Consider the following 24,599-nt stretch of genomic DNA (forward strand, 5'->3'; position numbering starts at 1 on the left):
AAAAAAAAAAAAAAAAAAAAAAAAAAAAAAAAAAAAAAAGAAGTCTCCCAGTCCACATAAAGCCAATGATAGGAGATTCAGTATCCTCTATCCTTCCCTGTGTAGGCTGGGAAGAAAAAATGCTTTCTGGAGCAATTCAGAAAGAGCTACCATCCAATAAAATACAAATTATTTGTCATAAATTTTTAAAAATTTTCCTTACACTTTACTCTCGTCATGGTATATCATATGAACTTGTATTTAAAAGACTTTCATTCTAGCCCATGTTTCCTCCCTTCAGCTTATCTTTGCCACACCATCCCAGTAATCCGAGATTTGGTTTGTTTCTATTGTGCGTGTGTGTGTGTGTGTGTGTGTGTGTGTGTGTGTATGCACATTGGTGCATGCTCTCACTGCTTGCTCTCTATAGCCCTGTCTACTTCCCTCACTCCAGCTGATTTGATGCTTCTTTTGCTGTAACTGTTGGCCAGCTCTGTACCTTGGCTCTCCTGAGAAGAAGAGCAGGTGAACCCTTCTCTGTGGTCTCAGGGTGACTGGTGACATCTGCACCACCAGCAGCAGCAACAGATAAATCCCCTGGCACATAGGTGGGGAGGAGAGGAGAGAGGGGTCTGCTATTCTTCACACGTCCTCAATCTATTTCTATGTTTTCATCACCTGCTTTTTTTTCCCTACTCCACTTCTCATCAATTTTTCATTCTTGCTCTTTTTTCTCTTTTAAGTCTTTAATTCCCTTTTTGCTGTTTCATAAAAACTGGTTTCTCCTGTCTCTTTTTGTTTTTCATTTGTTTGTTTTTTGAGACGAAGTCTCGCTCTTGTCCCTGAGGCTGGAGTGCAATGGCGCGATCTCAGCTAACTGCAACCTCCGCCTCCTGGGTTCAAGCCTCTTGCCTCAGCCTCCTGAGTACCTGGGATTACAGGCAACTGCTACCACGCCAGGCTGATTTTTGTGTTTTTAGTAGAGATGGGGGTTTCACCACGTTGGCCAGACTGGTCTTGAACTCCTGACCTCAGGTGATCTGCCCACCTCGGCCTCCCAATGTGCTGGGATTACAGGCATGAGCCACTGCACCTGGCCTGTTTGTTTTGAGACGGAGTCTCACTCTTGCTGCCCATGCTGGAGTGCAATGGCACGATCATGGCTCATTGCAGCCTCGACCTCCCTGGGCTCAGGTGATTCTCCCACCTCAGCCTCCTAAGTAGCAGGGACTATGGGCATGTGCCACCACGCCTGGTTAATTTTTTGTTTTGCTTTTTGTAGAGACAGAGTTTCACTATGTTGCCCAGTCTAGTCTCAAATTTCTGGGCTCAAACGATCGCCCACCTCAGCCTCCCAAAGTTCTTATTTGCTGTCTCACCATCCTATCTATGTCTTCAGACACCTTTCTTCTCCAATCTGTATCATTTCCTTTCTTCTGTGTAGTCTGCAGGCTCTCACATTCATCCTTTCCTGTTCAATCACCAAATTGTTTACATTCGCTCATCTTCACTCACTGACTTTTTGGTTCACAAATATCGTTTTTCTTCTATTCTTCTTATTAGTAAGTTTATTCTTGGATGAAAGTTTAGGAATTCATATTCAGTACATTGGAAACTTTGACAAAGACATAAAAGATACACTACCATCTAGGGCTGCCAGACTTAGTAAGACAAAACAAAAGAGTCACGCACACACACTCACACATGCAATTTAAATGTTAATTTCTGACTTTTAAAAACGAATGATTTAAGTATAATAAAAAAAAGAATGTTTTTTTTAGTATAAGCATGTCCCATCAGTACATTTATACTAAAAATTTATGTCATTTATCTGAAATTCAAATTTAGCTGCGTTTTCTATATTTTATGTGGCAACCCTACCACTACTACACTTGGTCACATTCTCTGTTAATAAACAAATACTTACCAAATCCACACTGTACACATGAATAGCATAGCAGGCAATGTGAAAGACATCACATGTGTATAAAATCAATGCCTGCCCTCAAAGACTTCATAATGCAGAGGGTTAAGAATTTTTGAAAAAGTAATAAAGAATCAGAAAACAATGCAAATAGCATATAATTAAAGGTTTAACTGGTTCTAATTATAAGTCTAATATAAGTTCAGGTATTAATCTGGGTGGAAGAGCTCAGAAATTGCTCCCAGAGTAGAAGATGTGCTCGGGGTTGAAGGGGTAAAATTCATGCTCCACAGTGGGAAAAGAATTGTTCCCAGGTATTTTCCCACGCTTTCTCACCTCTGACTTTTCATACTATACCTTTCTCCAGAAACCATCTTACTTGGACTTTAACGACACATACCTCTTGGGGGAGATCTCCCCTCTTTTAACACTCTATCTCACTCTCAATTTCCATGTTGATCGTACTCTACATTGATGTTCTGGCTAATTTTGGACATATCTCCTCAGGAATTATCTGCTTTTTGACAGAAAATGCTATGTCTGTACAGAGTGAAACTCCACAAACTTTGAAGAAATTGAATGAGTTCATGAGTCCCAGACTGTTTCTGAGTCTTCAATGATTGTTCTTTCATCTGTTAATACACACACCTATCAGCACATGCATACACACACGCACAGACACACCCCAACATGACCACAACTATGACTTTCACCATTAGGCTTCTTACAGGCAGAGTTGGACATTTTTCTTCTGTGCATTCATAGCTTCCAATGTCTCTGATATATGCAGATGTGCTATTACACTGCAATTATTTGGACACACATTAATTCCTTCCACTGGCCTGGGAACTTGTTGCCCTTTGTAGTCACTGTGTTTTCTCAGTTAAGTGTTGAAAAACAGAGTGGACAAAAAACTCTCTAGGAGAAAAAAAAAAGATCTTTTTTAAAATTTCTACTGTTTGTTGTTATATTAATTAAAGTAAATCATGTACTATAAATAACAATTATAATATGTATTGAAGATCCTATTTATAATAAAATAAATTATAGATGACATATAGATGACCTGAAATATGCATGTCATCTGTGCATTCTTTTTGGATGCATATCATTTAACTTCCCAGTTATTATAAAACCTTCATTTGAGATGTCACCTCAGTATAATTTATTTTAATGTATATAGTACATAAATATGTTACTCAGTTTTAAAATAACTGTATTTTTATGGTAATATTCAAGAAAACAATACTTATTTATAGGGTTTGGATCTGTTTGGAATTATTGTTTTGTAAATATTCGTTCTTGTCTATAGCAGAAATTTTTTCATGATGCTGAAAGTCCTTTCTACAAGCCTTTGTTAGCTGTATTTGGAAGATCTCCAGGCAGCACAAATTACTAAGAAACAATACAGGAATTCAAAAGCATGTTTATTTTCACTGTAATATGGAATTCACTGCCACACATAGGTATTTTGAGGCCTTTACTCTCACTCATACAATAGGAGGTGTTCCTGTAAAAAGTTGTAATAATTTACCATAATTTTCTTCTTTTGTCTCCAAAGAATTTTTAATAGTATGCCTTTTAGGGGTGGAAAGCAAGAAGAAAAACCCAGTCAGGTACAATTAACTCCTTATGCAATGCAGTGATGCTCCACCAGGGTTGCAGATTAAAGTCGATACAGAATTTTTAAAAATTTTCCATGCTGCAACCCACCCCAGACCTGCTGAATTCGCATTTCTACAGGGGGCCCTCTAGGCGTCAGTAATTTCAAAAGTCTTATGGTGAGTCTGGTACTCACCCATTTGAAACCACTACTGCAACTTTTACTCAAGGGAAATAATCTTCAGGAACTAGAAGTATATTTTATTTGAGAAAATAATTAGAATTATGAAAAATATGGTTGATGCAACATACTTGCTTTTCACAAATTATAACTCTTCTTTTCAACGGAACTAATTATTCTGCATTTTGATTAGGCTTCTTCTTATTCATAAAAATAACTGAACAACTGACCTAATAGCACAGTTAATTATAATTATGAAATTTCATCAATTTGGCTACTGGTTATTTCTAGCCAATTATTCTGATTATCTTTTAACAACTAAATAGGATTGGGTATTCTGCAATTGAAACTATTTTTCAGTAGGTTTAAAGAAAAAAAAATTCGTGTCTTATTGACTTGGAATTTATTAAAAGAAAAATCATTACCATGATAAACAGTGACAATTATGTATTTATATGTAATAAATCAACTCTGCAATGTGTTATTGATCTTCACATATCCCAATCCTTGTAGTACTAATCAGCTATATCACATTTCATTTATGTTTTTATGATATTTATTATAAACTTCTATAAATCTATTTAATTCTCCCAATATTTCCTAAATATATCTTAAGAAAATAAAAAGAGATGATTTGCTTCCTTGATGAACAAAACAGACAACAATCCAATTATCAACCCTAATACATCGAAATCAATCACATAAAAAATTGCATAGTGTTTTTTGGAATGGTTATGGAAAGCATTACTTTATACAAATTCTCCTCTCACAACTAAAACAAATTTACCCATCTTTACAACCGTGGATTTGGCAAATTTTAGGATCGACAAGAATGACAAATCCCTCTGATCTTTGTGTCACAAATGTTTTCAAAACAACTTTTATGGATTATTTTGGCATCCATTGTATTATATAGTAGTTAATTGACCTCGTTTCAAAATAAACAAGGTCACTGTGTGAATTTAAATCTTGTCTGGATAATTCCATGGTGTTTTAGGATGGAAGTACATTACCCCCTCTAGTGGATAAAGGCAAAACACATGTCCTTGATGGGTTGAAAAGACAGACTGGGTTTCCTTAAACCGTCATCTCCTCTTAAGAGGTTGGTGGATTAATTTCCTTACATCATACTTCATTCCAAGCATATTGTTCAGAAAAAGGTGCAATGTCACACATATTTCTTGTATTAAGATGTAACAATGGTACTTGGAATTGAACACAATGCAATAAGGGAAATGTAATTTGTGCCAGGCATTCTGTCTCATATTGAAAAGAATGGACTTACGGGACCTCAACCTAAAGTGGCTACTTCTAGTGATCAAAGCACCATGCAAGCATGTTCTTTCTAATCAAGAAAAAGAAAACAAAGGGAGAAATCAAATTCACATTTCCTCAACTAAGAATGTTTAATTATTAGGTAAACTTGAAGTACAGTTTTAAAAATTCAGTTGAATGAGCTAGCCTTTGGACCACAGCATCTTTGTTTATTTAGGAAGTTGTTTAGAGTCCATTATTTATACTTTTCTATAAAAGAAACACATTTGTTTTTAGTTAATAACATAATATATAATATATATGTGTATATGTATCTACACACACACACATGCACAAATCTGGGAGCTGGTTTATTTTCTGGAATTTATCTATCAGCAAATGGTCCATTAAGTTCTGCTCAAATGCGAAGATGTAAGGTCATTCAACCCACTGTGATGATTGGCTTTAACTTCAGATAAGTAGAATAAACACATCCTTGCTCAAGTATAAACTAGTTTTGCTTTCTCTATTGTAAATCATCAAAGCCACGTTCTCAAAGCCAGTGTTTGATGAGCGTCTGTCATTATCGCGTCTATTGTGTTTATCACTAGTGAAGTGATGGCATCCTCAGTTACCTCATCACTAACACACATAGTAAAAACATGCTGCAAATGATTTGGAATTACCCTTGATATTTTTCCCTTCATTGGGCCAACTTCGGTTGACCTATTTAAATACACTTAAAAACATTTGCAAAGAAGATAAATCTGTATTTGTACCTACTTATACATACTCTGAGGCAGCCCACATAAGTTAGGCCTATCTGATGTCCTTGGTATTCCTCTTTATTTTCAGGTACATGGCTGTTATCCAATAGGCAAAAAGTTCAGGGGGAAACATTTTAAGCTCCTTTCGTGGAAAAGTGAAATCATCAGCCAATCACATAAATTGTATATCAAAGTAAATCTGGAAATATTTACAAAGCAATTAATACCTTTATCAACTACCACAAGAGGACATGTTATAATTGACAAAATCATTTACACCTTAGAAGAACTTAAAATGTAGTTGGATAAAATACTAAGATTACATAAACTAGAAGATTTAGTAGCAGGAACAAACAGATAAATATATACGTTTCTATAGTTGTTTCTCATATAGCGAAATATTCACAAACAAATTATTGCCTCGGTTTCTTTATCTGTAAAATGAAAATAAGATCTACTTATGTCACAGAATTATTGGAAAGTTTTGATAGGACATGGTATTAAAACCAGCAAAGAGTTTGGCCTATAACATGAAGTCAATAAATACTCATTTACTAGATCCTCACAAAAACCCTTTATGGTTGAGAGGTTAGATATGATAAAACTTTATTTTACAGTAGAAAATCAGACTCAGAGAAGTTTTAAGATCGGTCAGAAGCTACGTAAAGCTCAAATTTGTAGCTATGTGTGCATTTGTAAAACCATTATGAGCCATATATGGAAGGATAAAAATGAAGAGTGATTTAGAAGTGGCGAGTAAACCATTTTGACTGAAACAGAAGCCATAAAATGAGTGGCTATACATAAAAGGATGGCAAAAATAGATGTGGACAATTTTTATTTATTTATTTATTTATTTATTTATTTATTTATTTTTATTTATTATACTTTAGGTTCTGGGATACCTATGCAGAACGTGTAGGTTTGTTACGTAGGTATACACGTGCCATGCTGGTTTGCTGCACCCATCAACCCATCATCTATCTACATTAGGTATTTCTCCTAATGTTATCCCTCCCCTAGCCCGCCACCCCCGACAGGTCCTGGCGTGTGATGTTCCCCTCCTCGTATCCATGTGTTCTCACTGTTCACCTCCCACCTATAAGTGAGAACATGCGTTGTTTGGTTTTCTGTTCCTGTGTTAGTTTGCTGAGAATGATGGCTTCCACCTTTATCCATGTCTCAGCAAAGGACATGAACTCATCCTTTTTTATAGCTGCTTAGTATTCCGTGGTGTATATGTGCCACATTTTCTTTATCCAGTCTGTCATTGATGGGCATTTGGGTTGGTTCCAAGTCTTTGCTATTGTGAACAGTGCTGCAATAAACATACATGTGTACCATGCTAAGGAGTTAGAATTTTATCTGAAGCTCAGCAGGGTCAAAGGCCTGTGGCAGCACAAATTGTAATTGAGGTACAAGAAGGGCCTGAAGCTAAATTTTAGAAGTCTTTACATTGCACCAAAGGCGTGAACAACATGATCAAAATGATATTATAGTGGCAGTTTTCAGAACGGTTAGGAAGGCAAAAAACACTGACAGCAGGGAAATAAGTTGTTAATATATTAACTTAGAATGAGATGGCACACAAGGAAGAACAACAGGATTGTAAAAGGAGACTGAAAACAAAAAAACCGTGGTCAATAATGCAATATGGGACATGAGAATGAGATTGGAATGTATAGTAAGGTGATTTTGAGGTTTCAGGTCTTGTGTTTGTAACTACTTAACAAAATTAAAGGAGTTGGTTTGATCGAGAAGATGAAATTCTCAACTTTAGACTTGCCGAACACATACATCTTAATATGTTGAGCATTTTCTCCATGAAACTAACCGGATTCTGCCACTAAAGCATTTGGTGCATAACATTTTTTAAATGCTGAGGAAAATTTGTTCTCAACCAATGAAATGACTCTAGGGAATCCTGTATTTCCGAAGTCGACTTCCCTTTTTCGAGGCAGCTTTTGCATACTTCATCAGTTGTGGTTGGGGTTGGACACCTGTGGGGACCACCCTTGCCAGTTTTAGGCAAAGCTGTGAAGTAGCAGAGTCGGATTTGGCAAATGTCTTTTCCCTTTCCTGTGCCTCTTTCCCTGCTTTGGGTACTATCAGCTTGATATTCTGCTGCTAACTGGAGGTGGCTACTCAAGGACACTCCTCAAGATTTTCACCACATAGAAGCATGCACGGCAGGTAGATGGTGGTCTATCAATTTTAGTGGTAGGCATAAAAGGGGTGAGTGAATGAATGAAAAAAATTAATGAATGAATAAAACATTTGACAATTCGTATGCACCAAGATGTTGAATATTTAATTTGGGCATCCCTCTCTAAATTATTTGTGTTAAAAACATTCATCTGAAGATGTGCACCAATAGAAGGAATCATTACTGACAGATTTCACATGACAATGAAGACTGAATTTAGAGAGCACGAGCCTCTATTCTAACTTTAAAGCACATGATAAAGACAATCATCTCCACCCAAGAGTTGACTCCTTTTGACAGAGGTCCTCATTTTAGTTGATGCCACCCATTATTTAGCCATTGTTGGGGGAAATGAAATAATTTTTTTTTTTTTTTTTTTTTTTTCCGAGACGGAGTCTCGCTCTGCCGCCCAGGCTGGAGTGCAGTGGCCGGATCTCAGCTCACTGCAAGCTCCGCCTCGCGCGTTCACGGCATTCTCCTGCCTCAGCCTCCCGAGTAGCTGGGACGACAGGCACCCGCCACCTCGCCCGGCTAGTTTTTTGTATTTTTTTTAGTAGAGACGGTGTTTCACCGTGTGAGCCAGGATGGTCTTGATCTTGTGACCTCGTGATCCGCCCGTCTCGGCCCCTCAATGTGCTGGGATTACAGGCTTGAGCCACCGCGCCCGGCCTGGGAAATGAAATTATATTACATAAAAATAAAATTGTGTCTGATGGGTAGCAGCAGCTACCTAAAATATGGCCTAAAATATGGTTCCACTGTCAGTAACTCTCTTTACCATATGCAATCTGAGTAGCCACGGTCTGATGTAAATGTCCGTTTTCACTGTGGCTTCCCAGTATGCTGGGAGATTCCACTCACCAGAGTTGCCAAATAGCATAGCCAAGGACCGTCAATATGATGATTTAATTTGGGCTTCTGTTGCTTTGGTTAGTCATTGACAAGAGAGCCTTGACTAAAAATGGAACCAAGTCTCAAGTGTTGTTAGTAGCACTGTACTGAAATAAATTATATAATGTTCATGGTGGCTGACTTTTATTGCTTTGAAGCAAACATGTTAATAATGTTTCTTTTAATCAGTGATGAATAGATGCATAATAAATATTTGGAAACAGTTCTAATGGAGAGCCAGGTATTTCCATTTCTCTGACTCCTTCTAAGTTTTGATTTGTGGCTGGAATTCTTGAGAGTGACTTAGTTTCCAGCCCTACTTGAATAATGGCTTTTTTTTTTTTTTTCAGAGGTTTGGGTGCTTCTACTTGTGGCTGTGCATGTGGCTAAGAACAGGAAACACTGCTGAGGGGACGGAAAGAGCATTAATCAAGTGTTCTGAATCACCAAAGAATTTGAATGAAATGCTGCTGTTAGTTATGCCAGATTTTAATGGCATTCCCTGGATGACTATGTAGCTGTTATTACTCATATCCTTGGTTAAAATGATGAGTTTGTGTATATATAAAAAAAACTATACGTGTAATCTTAGTATCCAAACATGTATGAGTGTGGATTTTGAGTGCAAAAATAAGAATAGTAAAGTATGTATTATGTGAGTCTCATAACTCACAAAGTGCCAATACATCAGACTCCAAGATGTGACTGGTATGTTAAAGAATGGCTTAGATTATAAGTACAACATTATGTTTATTCATTAATTTATTTGTATTTTAAATATGTTTAATAGAACAGGGTATTTTTGTAAGTATCTTCAAGTATAACAAACCATTAATAAATAAAATTACAATCATAAATACTAAAATACACATTCTCAAAAGGTTTTGATACCCTTTAAAAACGTACAGTTTTGGCCAGGCGTGGTGGCTCACGCCTGTAATCCCAGCACTTTGGGAGGCCGAGGCGGGCGGATCACGAGGTCAGGAGATTGAGACCATCCTGGCTAACACGGTGAAACTCTGTCTCTACTAAATAAATAAATAAATAAATTAGCTGGGCGTTGTGGTGGGCGCCTGTAGTCCCAGCTACTCGGGAGGCTGAGGCAGGAGAATGGCGTGAACCTGGGAGGCAGAGATTGCAGTGAGCCGAGATCGCGCCACTGCACTCCAGCCTGGGCGACAGGACTCCGTCTCCAAAACAAAACAAAACAAAAAGTGCAGTTTTATTCAATTGGTGCTTATTTTTGATATCTGAAGCCTTATTATTCCCCTGTGACAAATCTTGAAGGAGTAACTGAAGTTCCTATTACTTACCAAGAACAGCAAGTTTAATGGATTTCAGAAAATAAATAAATTAAATTAATAATAGAACTTGAAGTTTGTATGTCATTCAACTTGTTTTACAAGGAAATTTAGGCCTTAAGTTTGTGTAGTCCAGTAGATATATATATATTTAGAGATAGAGGGAGAGACAGAGAGAGAAAGAGAGAGAGCCTCCAAAACCATAGATGGACTTATGTATTTGAGAATGATTTTAAAATTTTATTTATGAGTATTAATTTCTTTAAAATTATAAAGCAACCTAGCTCTTCACGGAATCAAATACTTAATAGAACATATTTAATATCATTTCACATGGGACTTACCTATTAAAAACTTCAGTGTTTAAGTGTTGTTTATAATGACATCTCTTGGAGGTTCTCAGTGTCAACACCCCAAGGTTCACATCTCGTTTTGTTGTTTTATTATAGAAACAGAAATAGAGAGCCTTTATTTATGTTGAAATCTCCTAATCAGGACCCCTTGCCACAATAATGAGGTGCATAAGTAACAAAGAAAAAGTCTATGTAAAGAGAAAAATATAATTATGTACATTGCAAGTTTATTTTTAAAAGAGCCTGAAATATAAAATGGCAAATAATAAAAATAAATATAATAAATAATAAAAATGCTTTTCAGTTTTATGTCTGGTTAAGTGTGAGGAATATATATATGAAGTAAAAATATCTGTGAAAAATGAAAACATAAAGAAAGTTAGAGATCCCCTAATGTAGGGGAGGACCTAGAAAAAAGACAGAAGAGGTGATCAACCTGCATTAACAGACTTTCAGGGAATAATATTCTAATCATATTGTTTTAGGATGTTGCTGCTGAGATTTTAAAATCACATTGCAAATGTATAACCTTGAACATAAACATCTAAGTATTTTTCTGCCCAGATTAACTATTTCTGAGAGAACTGGAGGCCAGGACTTGTTCACAGAACTGAAGTTCCTTATTCCTCTTACTAGAAAAACAAACAAACAAAAAAAGATGGTCCAATTTTTGGCCTGGAAGTTGGAATTAAGCTCATGCAAACTTGAAAATGTTGCTTTCTCTCAGCATTAGGTAGCCTAAAGCAAAGGGAGAAAAAGTTCACGTTTTATGTGCCTTATCCCTAAGTACTATCTCCCCTGCAGCAGGATGACTTTGAGTTGAATATCTAGGTGCATCGTTGTGTTGTTAATTTCTCCGTTTTCTCCTCTGTGGCCACTGTACTTTGGTATAGGGCTGTCAGAAAGAAAAACACATGGCATAGGCTTAGCATCGGGCTGAAGCCTAACTAAGCAGCACTGCCAGACATCAGCATACATCATTACTGTAATAGTTATGTTTAAATGTGTGGTGGTGCCATTGAAGTTAAGCTCAAAGTTAGCTATGAAAATACTGTGTAGAAAAGGTTGAAATATTGACATTTCTAAAGAAAAAAAAAATGTAGCAGAACTGTACCTTCAGTAGTCTTCAGAATTATTTTAATTAGCTTTACCTACTTCCTAATTTGCTAGCTGCCTATTTCTTTTCTTATTATACCAGATATTTTTAAACTAGGCTCTATTTAAAGCATCAAGATCGGCAAAGAGTGGAAAATCATTACCGGAACGCTTGGTTGTGGAAAAAAAAAAAAAGATTTGCATCTTCTATTTTTCTTATTTCTTCCTTCAAGGGATAGTGTTAACAACTTTTCAGAAATTCTAATAATGTTCTTGGCAATTCAGGGTTGATAGGGTATAATGACTATTTCATGGATCATAGAATAAGGAAATCTCATGCTTTTTTTCCCCCCCCCCCCCATGGGACTACATGCCCATTGAAAAAACAAAGTAGAAAAAGTGACTTTTAAATGGACACGGGATTGAAAGAAACCAATTTCCACCTCTAAAAGTCATAACAGAAAAAATATCATCACTAAACCATGGTCAGACATTTTGAATGTGGCTCCTCTGTCAACTCTTGTTCCAAACGGCAGTCTGGTATTTTTCTACCCTTCTGCTCAACGGTTTCAGTGAAGGTAGATGTTTTCATAATGTACCTAATGAAACTAATTTATTACACTCCATGCTTTAATTTGTAAAATGTCGGCTGGGCATGGTGGCCCATACCAGTAATCCCAGAACTTTCGGTGGCTGAGATGGGAGGATCACTTGAGCACAGGAATTTGAGACCAGCCTGGGCAACATAGCGAGACCCTGTGTCCTCACAAAAGAAAAAACATAGCTGGATGTGGTGGTGTATGCCTGTAGTTTCAGCTACTTAGGAGGATAAGGTGGGAGGATCACTTGATTCCAGGAGTTTGGGGCTACGGTGAGCCATGTTCATGCCATTGCACTCCAGTCTGTGTCACAATGATGTTGGAATCCAGTCTGGATACATTATGAAAATATCTATCCTCACTGAAACTGTTGAGCAGAAGGGTAGAAAATACTAGACTGTCATTTGGAACAGGAATTGGCAAAGCTGCCACATCCAGAATGACTGACCATGGTTTACTGTTTCAAAAAAAAAAGTAAAAAAAAAAAAAAAAAAGTCTTAGCATTAATTCTTCAACCATTGATATGGTCTAGATTCATAACAACTTGTTATTATATGTGATAGTTATATTAGTCTTCCCAACAATGGTTCTCATGTATTATAAATTCATGCTCCCCCACCCCCAAAATTCATGTCCTTTGCCTTGTAACTTCCCACGCCTCACTAGGTGGAATATACCACCCTGTCACATCGTTAGGTTGCTTAAATGACTTGATTTGACCAATAGAATGTGAATAAGTGTGCTGTACTTCTGAGCAGAAACTGTAAATGCATTTGGATGGTTCAGTTTGGGCTCTTATGCTCATGTCTCTGTCATGAGAACAGCACTGCAGATAAGGGCAGCTCTTTTAGACTGGGCCCCTTAGCCTTGGATGTGAAGATATGCAGAGAAAAACTGAACAGATCTAAACAAAGTTCACTAGAGCCATTATTAACTGACACACCCATGAGCCAAAAATAAATGTCTGATGCTGAAAGCCACTGAGACTTAGGGGATGTATGTTACCCCAGCAAAAATGATTAATCAACCATAACCACTGGGAAAAAAAAAAAAAAAACAATTAGTGACTCAAGTTTGTTTGTAGAAAGAATGGAGAAAAGTGGCCTTGCAAAGTGGGGTAGAGATGAGAAGAAAATGACGCTAGACAAAGCTTTGATGTACGTTTCAATGGCGTACTTCGCTACTCACCCACTCGGAACATTGGACACTATATTCATTTTCTACTGCTATTTAAAAATTACCCCCAAACTTAGCAGTTTAAAATAATGAATATTTATTATATCACAGTTTCTGTGGACAATGAATCCAGGTGTGGCTTAGCTGCATGTCTTTGGCTCAAGGTGTCTCATGAGGTTGCAGTCCAGCTGTCAGCCGGGGCTGTGGTCTCATCAGACTGGGATTGAAGGGAGAGGATCTATTTTCAAACTCATTCACATGGTTGTTGCAGGCATTGGTCTTTTGCCACATGAACTTCTCCATAGGACTACCTTACAAGATGGCAGCTGTTCTCCCTCAGGGTTTGTGATCCATGAGAGAACAACACAGAACACTCAACATGGAAGCTGCAGTCTTATAATCTAATCTTAAAAGTGATAACCCATTCATTTTGTCATATTCTATTCATTAGAAGTCAGTCAAAAAGTCCAACCCACCCTCAAGGGGAGGGCCTTACACAGGGGCATGAATATCAGGAGGCTGGAATCACTGGGGTCATCTCAGAGGCTGCCTCCCGGAAACACAGCACTTGAACTCTCTGAGCTGCAATTTCTCAACTTATAAAATGATGTTATTGTACCTACCCTGCTTACCTAACAGAATTCTTACAGGGTCAAATGAGAAAATATATTTACACATTTAAGCTATAGCATATATGCATAACTATATGTATATTTTATAAAGCACTATGCAAATTTAGATGCTTTTATTAGTCTGGGTTTTCTGAGAAGTAAAACCCCAGATAGGATTAAAGGTACAAGGACTGTATTAAGGGAAATGTCTGTGAGTGGAAATAAGGTGGGAGCTGGCACAGATGAGGGTGGGGTAGGGGGAAGTGTTGGGGAATGGCTAGGAGAACCGTGAGACACCATTGATCCTAATGTGAGACAGAGGTGGAAGGAGTGTTGACTGGAAGCTTACTAGACCACCATGTCATCTAAGGAAAGTGTCAAGACTTTTCGGGGCATCCTCAAACCAAAGCAGCCCATCAAAGGAGTTTCAAATCTCCCAGAAAAGTGTCTGTCTTAGTATCCCTGCCAAACTCAATCATTGGCTGAGAGCAGCTGGGGGGAGATGGGGCCTTAGTGCAAACACAGTGATGCTTTCTATCTCCTTTGTAGATCCCATTCTTATTTTCTTTGCTTGAGTTCTATCTTGGTGTCATTTCTAGTATTTCTCGTTCTTCCTGAACACGGGACATCCTGAAACCTTTGCCAGGGACTCTCCTGAAAATGAATTTCCTGCCAGTGCTCTTGCTCTGCGTGTTGCAACACCCTAAACCCAGGTTGAACCTCTTTGGATTTGACTGCTGAACTATACCACCACCTATTGACTATTATCACACCCTCCAGGACCAGACTTAACTCCCTGCATCTACATTTGGGTCTATTCTTCCAGGGATCAATTTCATCCCAATGTTGGTTTTCATTCTAGATCTGGGATCTAGGCACTGTCCCAGGCTACTCCAACTAGTATTTGTTAATAACAGTTGAATCCAGACTTCTCATGTTCTAATCCTTGGTCTGCCACTGCTATGGTTTGGATGTGGTTTGTTTGTCCCCAGCAAAACTCATGTTGAAATTTCATGCCAAATGTGGTGATCCTGAGAGATGGGCCTAACAGAAGGTGTTTGGGTTATGGGGGCAAATTCCTCAAGTGGCTTTAGTGCTGTTTTGCAGAAGTGAGCGAGGGACACTCCTCAGGTCTTCTTCTCTCTGCTCATGTCTGCTTCCCTTTTGGCCTTCTCTGCCATACTGTGGCACAGCAGAAAAACCCTCACCAGAAGCCAGAGCCATGCCCTTGAACTTCTCAGCCTGCAGAACCATGAGCTACATAAACCTCTTTTCTTTATAAATTATGCAATCTCAAGGTAGTCTCTTGTAGCAACATGAAATGGACTAATACAGTCACTTTCAAACTCTGTGACCTTTGGTGAGTTATTTAAACTCTCTGTGTCATTGTAAAATGGAGATGACAATAGTGCCTATCTCAAAAAGTATTTTGTTTTGTATAGTTCTAAGACAGTGCCAGGCACATAGAAAGCATTCTATAAATGTTAATCATTTTTATTATTTAGCTTCTTGAAGACTTCTCAATGTACAAACTAAAATATGCTGTACCATTTTGAGTCCTGTGGCAACTCCAATTGATGTCAATCTAGTTTCAAGCTTGCATAAGAAAGTAAATAATTTCAGAGAGAGAAAGAGAGAGAGAACATTTTTCTTAGGTACATTGGTGCAACTTCTAAAGGTCTTATTAGTTTAATCCCAGGCTGTTTGTGCTTACTTACTAACTCTGTTTTGGACTCTGAGGCTAGTTGGCTTGATCCTCATCTCTTTTCTCAGTCTTGGCTGGATGTTTCACATGATTTACTGCTGGGTCCTGCTCCCAAGCTTTGCCTCCTAAAGTCAAGTTCCAAATACCAGGTCCTGGAGCTGAGCTCAGCCCAATTGCAGTCAGACAGATTGGAGTAGGCAGGAATTGAGGAACTACAGTGCTCATTTTTAGGTGTTTTTGTTTGTGCCATTTGGTCCCTTCTTCATTTGCTTTCACAATAAGTTTATTTTCTTAATTGCCTTGTTACTGCCTGAAATAGGACCATCAATAAAGAACAGTGGTGTAGGGTTTTGTCTGGAAAAGATGGAGGTGCTTTTGCTGGTCCAATTTGTTACTGCTATTTTATTTTATATTATACCTGTTCCCAAAGGCACAAATTCAGTATTGTATTTAGGTTTTGTGGACACTGAATGGAGAGGTTTAATTAAGAACACTTTTCAGAAACAGCCTTGTAAAATAACACAGAACTTCCATTGCCTCCTTCTCACTCACAGTTGTGGTCCCCCCACCCCTCCTTTTATCACTTCATTATCTCAAGCCAAAAGTTGATTTGGTCAATTTCCTGTTTGAGTGTCAGCCAATCTCTTGAAGTTATTTCAGTATTGTGGCACTTAAAACACAAGGTTTCCCTGTTAAATTTCCACCATTTTAACACTTCATCTATTGTTTCTTTTTTTCCTAATGACAAGCATCAATGAATATTTTCAAGTCTACCACTTAATATAACCCCATGTGTTTTTGATACCCTAAACTCCACTAGCCTGTGTTGATAGTGACTAATCCTCAGAACTGTTAAAACATTCTGTGCAAATAGAGGTACATCAGAGGAATTTTTTATGTGAAAACTTTATTTAGGGAGCCACTTTCTTTCCTGTATTTGCTTATTCAACCTTTCCATTTCAACTTGTTTTGAAATACTGTCAAACGACATAAATCAGAGTTTCCTTTTTCAGTTTTATTAATCTAGCCTGATAAAATGGCACCAAAATTGTTGATTTAACATTCTCAAGAGTAGCTATCCTTGATATAAAAACACCTAACCTTTTGTCAATTTCAGAGCTGTAAAGAAAAGTCATTTTGTTCAATCTCCTTGTTATATTTTGGGGGAAGCTAAGTGTGAGAGAAGTTATGTGATTTGGCCAAGATCATGCATTTAGTTACTGAGACAATGGTGTTTTTTTAGTTTTTGTTTCTAATTATTTTAAGTACATAATATTTCTATATATTTACGGGCTACACGTAATGTTTTCATATAGGTGTATAATGTATATTGATCAAATCAGGATAATTGAGGTGTCCATTACCTCAAAACTTTATTATTTCTTTGTGTTAGAAACATTCCACTTCCATTCTTTTAGTTATTTTTAAATACACCATAAATTTTGTAAGCTACAGTCACCTTATTGTGCTATCAAATACTAGATCTTATTCATTCGATCTAACTACATTTTTTACCCATTCAGCGTTTCCACTTTATCCTCCCCCACCCCACTACTCTTCTCAGCCTCTGGCAACTATCATTCCACTATGTCCATTTCCATTTTTTTTTTAGCTCCCACGTATAAGTGAAAGCATATTTGTCTTTCTGTGCCTGTCTTATTTCACATAACATAATGTCCTCCTGTTAGTTCCATCATGTTGTTGCAAGTGACAGGGTTTTATTTTTTATGGCTAAATAATATTCCATTGTATACACGAATCACATTTTCTTTATCCATTCATCCACTGATGGACAATTAGGTTGCTTCTATATCTTGGCTATTGTGAATAGTGCTGTAATAAATACAGCAGTGGAGCTATCTCTTTGAAATACTGATTTAATTTCTTCTGAATATATGCCCAGAAGTGGGATTGCTGGATCATATGGTCATTCTATTTTGAGTTTTTTCAGGAACCTCTATACGGCTCTCCATAGTGGTTGTACTAATTTACATTCCCACCAACAGTGGCGAGGATTCTCTGTTCTCCACATCCCCAGAGCATTTGTTATTGCCTGTCTTTTGGATATAAGCCATTTTAGCTGGGGTGAAATGATATCTCAGTGTAGTTTTGATTTGCATTTCTCTGATGATTAGTGCTATTGAGTGTTTTTTCATGTATCTCTTGTCCATTTGTATATTGTCTCTTGAGAAATATCTAGTCCAGATCTTTAGCTCATTTTAAAATTGGATTATCTGTTTTTTTACCCCCCACTGAGCTTTTTGAGCTTCTAGTATACCCTGGTTGTTAGCCCCTTGTCAGATGACTGGTTTGCAAATATTTTCTCCAATTCTGTGGGCTGTCTTTTTACTTTCTTTTACTTCCTTCACTGTGTAACTTTTTAGCTTGATGTGATCCCATTTCTCCATTTCTCCTTGTTTCCTGTGCTTTTGAAGTCTTACTCAAGAAATGTTTGCCCAGAACAACATCCTGGAGTGTTCCCCTGATGTTTTCTTCTAGTAGTCTTATAGTTCCAGGTCTTTATATTGAAGTTTTTAATCCATTTTGGTTTGGTTTTTGTGTATGGTGAGAGGTAGAGGTCTAGTTTCATTCTTCAGCATGTGGACATCCAGTTTTCCCAGCACCTGACCATGGTATTTTTCAGTATTGTGGCATGCTATCTCCCTCAACGTAGAACATGACAGTGTCCACATTAGTCTCTTTAAATCCCTTCCTCACTGATTTTTGTTTTTCAATTCAGGAAACTGAATTTTATTTAAGCATAATTTTCAGGCAGTAAAATTAACCAAATTTTATCAAATTTGATAATTCTTGACCAATGTGTACAGTTATGTGACCACCATCCTAATTGAAATACAGAACATTTTCATCACTCCAAAAAGTCCTCTCACGCCCCTTTTGCAGTCAACCCTCTTTCTCTATACCCCGAATCATGGTAGCCACTGTCCTGATTTCTCTGATTATATTTTGCCTTTTTCAGAATTTAAAAAAAAACTGGTATCTTACAGTGTATATTTTTTAATATCTGGTTTTTTTCCACCCACATTATATACATTGGTAGTTTGTTCCTTTTTCTTATTGAGTTATATCCTATTGTATAAATATACTATAATTTGTTTATCTATTTTCCAGCTGATGAAATTGGTTTTCAGTTTCTGACCATTATAAATAAAGGTGCTATAAACATTTATACAAGTCGTTATGTGGTTATATGCTTTCGATTCTCTTCAGCAAAAACTTAGGTGTGTAATTCCTGGGTCATATATTAACTATATGCTTATCCTTGTAAAAAAACTGCTTCATTGTTTTTCAAATTGGTTATAGCATTTTGCTTTCTCCCCAGCTGTGTATAAGAGTTCCAGTTGCTCCACATTCCTGCCAACACTTGGTATGGTCATTCTTTATTAATAATTTAGCCATTGTAACTGGTGTGTAGTAGTATCCCATTGTGATTTAACTTTCTCCAGTGAATAATGACATTGAGCATAATTTCATGTGCATTTTTCCATCTGCATGTTTTCTTTGGGGAAATGTTTATTCTAATCTTTTGCCCATTTAATGAAATTGAGCTGTTTGCCTTCTTATTATTAAGATTTAAGAACACTTTCTGTATTCTAGATTTTGGTTCTTTATCAAACATATGATTTTTAAATGTTTTCCCCCAGTCTGTGGCTTGACTCTACATTTTCTCAACAATGTCTTTCAAAAAGAACAAAAGACTTTAATTTAGATGAAATCTAATTTATAAATTTTTCATTTATGATTTGTGATGTTTATATCCCAAGGAATCTTTGCTTAACTCAAGGTCACAAAAAATTCTCTAATGTTTTCTTCTAGAATTTTTGTAGTTTTAGGTTTTACCTTTGTGCCTATGATCCACTTTGAGTTAAGTTTTTAGTGTGGTTTTGAGTCAATTTTGAATCTTTACTCTTCTCATCACATCACTTCCCTCTGCTGATTCTATCATCTGCTTCATTTACTTCTTGGATCAGTATCTTCCTCTGATTATGCAACTTCCAGGTGACAGACACTTTATACATATATCACTTAAGGTTGCTATAGATGGTTTCTGCAAGTGATCAAATTATTCTCCCTTCAAAAAGCTCCTTATAACTGGGGAGAGTTATAGCAACAGCAAGATGATGGAATGGGAATTTCCAATGCTCTTCCTCTCACAGAAACATTAATTTGAACAACCTTTCACATATAAAAATACCTTCACAAGAGCTAAGGAATTTCAGGACAGTGATTACAGCAGATGGGTAGAATACAGAAGTAAGAAAAGATACATTGAAGATGTAGAAAGGACAGTTTTACATTATTCGTGTAATTCCTCCCCCAACCCGAACCCATACAGTGTGGACAGAGATGCCCTCCATGTGGGGGAAGAAGAGTAAAATAAGTATCCAGCTTTGCTACAGACTGTCTTAATCTTACCAGGTCTGCCCCAGAGAACCCTGATGCTAGGCTGAAAACTGTGGCCCTAGGCTCCAGGCCCACCTCAATTCTCAGCCAGTCCCCACAACTCCAGGCTCTAGACGGTCCCCACAGACGCATGTTCCAGGACATCTCCTACAACCCAGATACCAGGTTGGCCTTCGTGGATTCAGGCACCAGGCCCACCTGCCCACTGACCCATCCACCAAGCCAGCCAGTCCGAGGATTCCAGCAGCATGTGCCCATGAGTGGCTGCTGCATTTGATTTGCTTGTATTTTGTAGATGGAATCTCTGAATTGAATGATTGGCAAAGGGCTTTCCTTGCTGAAGTCTGTCTGCAAAGACTGGAAGAGGTGTCTACTTATTAAAATGCACAGACACCAATGCAAACCCACAAGAATCTCAAATAAGCAGAAGAACATGATACTACAACAATAATGGAATAAAGCACAAATACCCAACTCAAAAGAAATGAAGAATAAACTGCCTGACAAGTATTTAAAATAATAATTTTAGAGAAGCTCAGTGAGCTGTAAGAGAACACAAATGACTAAAGAGAATGAGGAAAACAATACATGAAGAAAATGAAAAATTCAAAGATATTGAAACCATAATCAAGACTCAACCAAAAATTCTGAAGAACACAGTGATCTAGAAGAAATGAATAAATTCCTAGAAACATACAACTTGCAAAGACCTAATCACAAAGAAATAGAAAATCTGAACAAACCAATAATGAGTATGGAAATTGAATCTGTACTCAAAAATCTCCCAACAAAGAAAAATCCAGGACCTGATAGCTTCACTAATTAATTCTAATAAATATTTAAAGAAGAAATAATGCTAATGCTTCTCAAATTCTTCCAAAAAATTGAAGAAGAGGAAGCACTTTGAAACTCATTTTATCAGGCCAGCATTACCCTGATACTAAAGCTAGACAAGAACACTACAAGTGAAATAATTTACAGGCCCATCCATGTTCCTGATGAACATTAGAACAAATATCCTCAACAAAATACTAGCAAATCGAATGCAATAGCACATTGAAAGGATCATACACCATGATCATATGCATACAATTTATCCCTGGGATGCAAGGATAGTTCAACATGTTGAAATCAATAAATGTAACGTACCACATTGCCAGGAGGATAAAAACATGATAATCTTAGATGCAGAAAAAGCATGATTTGACAAAACTCAACAGTTTTCATGATAAAAAAAAAAACTCTCAACAAATTAGGTATAGAAGGAATATACTATAGCATTATGAAGGCAATGTATGAAAAGCCTACCACTAACAGTATACTCAGTGGTAAAAGTTGAAACCTGAAAGCTTTTCCTATAAGACTAGGAACAAGACAAAGATGCTTACTCTTGTACTTCTATTTAGCATAGCACTGGAAGTCCTAGACAGAGTAATTAGGCAACATAGAGAAATAAAAGGCATCCAAATTTGAAAGAAAGAAGTAAAATTGTCTCTGTCTGCAGATGACATGATCTTAAATATAGAAAACTCTAAAGACTCCATCTGAAAACTCAGAACTGATAAATGAATTCAGTTAAGTTGCAGGATACAGAATCAACATACAAAAATTGTCTGTGTTTTTATTCACTAAAAACGAACTATTTGAAAAAGAAATTAAGAAAAATTTATTTACAATAGCATCAAAAAGAATAAAATACTTAGGAATAGAATTTTTCCAAAGAGGTAAAAGATCTGTACACTGAAAACTATAAAATGCTGATGAAAGAAATTAAGGAAAGACACAAGTAAAGGGAAAGATATTTTATGGATTGGCAGAATTAATATTTAAAATGTTCATACTACTCCAAATCACCTACAGATTGAATGCAATCTTATCAAAATTCCAATGGCATTTTCCACAGAAATAGAAAAACAATTCTGAAATGTATGTGGAACCACAAAAGACCCCAAATAGCCTAAGCGATTTTGAGCAAGAAGAGCAAAACTGGAGCAGTGATGCATCCTGATCTCAAACTGTACTAAAAAGCTACAGTAAACAAAACAGTATAATACTGACATAAAAAACAGATATAAAGGCCAATGGAACAGAATAAAGACTCCAGAAATAAATCCACACACTTATTGTCAACTGATTGTTGACAAATTTACCAAGAATGCACATGGGAAAACGATAGTCTCTTCAACAAATGCAGTTGAAACACTGGATATTCACATGCAGAAGAATGAAATTAAACCCTTATCTCACACCACATACAAAAAATAACTCCAAATGAACTAAAGACTTAAACATAAGATCTGAAGCTTTAAAACTACCAGAAGAAAACATAGGGAAAAATCTTTATTACATTGGTCTTGGCAATGCTTATTTGGTTATCACCCCAAAAGCACAGGAAACAAAAGGAAAGATAGACAAATGAAATTACATTCAACTAAAAACTTCCGCACAGAAAAGAAAACAATCAAGAGTGAAGAATAGAATGGGAGAAAATAATTGCAAACCACATATCTGATAAGAGGTAAATATTCAAAACGTATAAGAAACTCAACTCAGTAGGAAGAAAACAAGTAACCTTATAAAATATAGGCAAATGAACTGTATATAGAATTCTCAAAAAAAGGCATACAAATGACTAACAAGTGCAAGACAGTCCCAGCTTGCAATGGTTCAACTTTTGGTTTTTCAACTTTATGATGGTACAAAAGCAATACACATTCAGTAGAGATTGTACTTAGAATTTTGAATTTTGATGTGAAATTCTTTATAATAACTTTATTATAAAATAAGCTTTGCATTCAATAATTTTGCCCAACTGAATGCTAATATCAGTATTCCGATCACATTTAAGGTAGGCGAAGCTAAGCTATGATGTTTGGCAGATTACATGTATTAAAAGCATTTTCAAGTCACAATATTTTCAACTTATGACAAATTCATTGGAAGAGAATTCCTTTGTAAGTCGAGGAGGCCCTGTATATGATAAAAATGTTTCACCTCACTAATCGTCAGGAAACTGCAAATCAAAACCACAATGAGATTTTACCTCATTTGTTATAATGGCTATTCTCAAAAAGACAAAAGATAACAAGTATTGACTAGAATGTAGAGAAAAGGGAACCCTTGTACACTCTTGGTTTATGTTGATACAATTATTATGGAAAACAATACAGAGGTTCCTTAAAAATTAAAAATAAAACTAAGATAGAATTCAGCAACCTTAGGTACTACTTATGAAAGCTGAAGCTTTGAGAATTCCATGCAGCCTCATCCCTTTGATCTTGTTCAGCATCTTTTGTCCCTCAGTGGAAGACTAAACTCAAAAAAGTGGGAATGCCCTTTATAGAGACATAAAGGTTTTGCAATATAGCCCAGGCATACCTTTCTTACCATAAGTATAAAGAGAGAGAATGTCCTCCCTGAGTCAGTGAGAAGGAGTTGACATCCTAGCACGCAGTGTGGTGCCCTTACAAGATATTCAGCTTTATAATCTGTGTTCTGACATGAGGAGTTCATGAATCCATAGTGGGTGTCCCATCTTTTGGGGAAAGTGGTACTAACTGTACTTCTGTCCCAACTTTGGTTGCTACAGCTCAGGCAGTTTCTCTTGGGGAGGTGAGAGCCATGATCACAGCCACAGTGAGCTGCAGTAAGAGGAGAATCAATCACTTAGAAGATGGCAGGGAGCAGCTCGCTTACCTCGAGGGACTTCTCAACAGCTTACCCATGGAGGGGATCTGTGCCTAGTGTCAACAAAACAAACTGAGCAAACGCTGGATTTGAGAAATGTGAAATGGGTAGTTTACTTAGTGCAAGATTGTTTTCTGAAGCAAACTGAGAACATCTCTATTTCTTTTTAAGCTCACCATACCTCTCAGAACTGGGAGAACTGTGATGAAGTACTTGTTTCATGTACTTTGAAACAATTTTCTATCACTGAATTCTCAAACCTTAATGAATCTGCTTGGACCAACAAATAAAAACGTAAAGCAGGTAAGAAGATTTTATTGAAACAACATAAGACAGCCAGATTTAATCTGCAGAACCATAAATTTACATATAGCTTTCTAGGACACTATCATATCGAATGAAAATACATGGAGCAACCTCAACAGATCTTATAATTTTTTTAAGAAAGACACTTGAACGCAGGAATCATGTTCTCAGGTTCTCCTCTGACTGTCACTCCCAAGCACTTTGAAAGTTCAATAAATATTACTAGACTAATCTCCCTTGAGGTATACTGATCATAAGCATAGATTGTTACCAAATCCAGAGAATATGGGGAATAACTATTCCTAAACTTCAGTATTCGTACATTGCTATTTTTCTGTCTCTCCATTGGAATTATTTACATTCAGGTAATTCTATCTGAAAATAATGGATGCTCCTAAAACATTATACTAATACAAATTCCCTTCCAAGGAAACTGAACTCCAGCCTCTGCAGCTGAATGAAGAGGAAATTCTTGCCATTTGAATGATTAGGAATGAATATTCTTCACCTAACTGGACCTTAGCCAATATAATTATT

Source organism: Theropithecus gelada, chromosome 11 (assembly GCF_003255815.1).
Source record: "Theropithecus gelada isolate Dixy chromosome 11, Tgel_1.0, whole genome shotgun sequence".
Taxonomy (NCBI): Eukaryota; Metazoa; Chordata; class Mammalia; order Primates; family Cercopithecidae; genus Theropithecus; species Theropithecus gelada.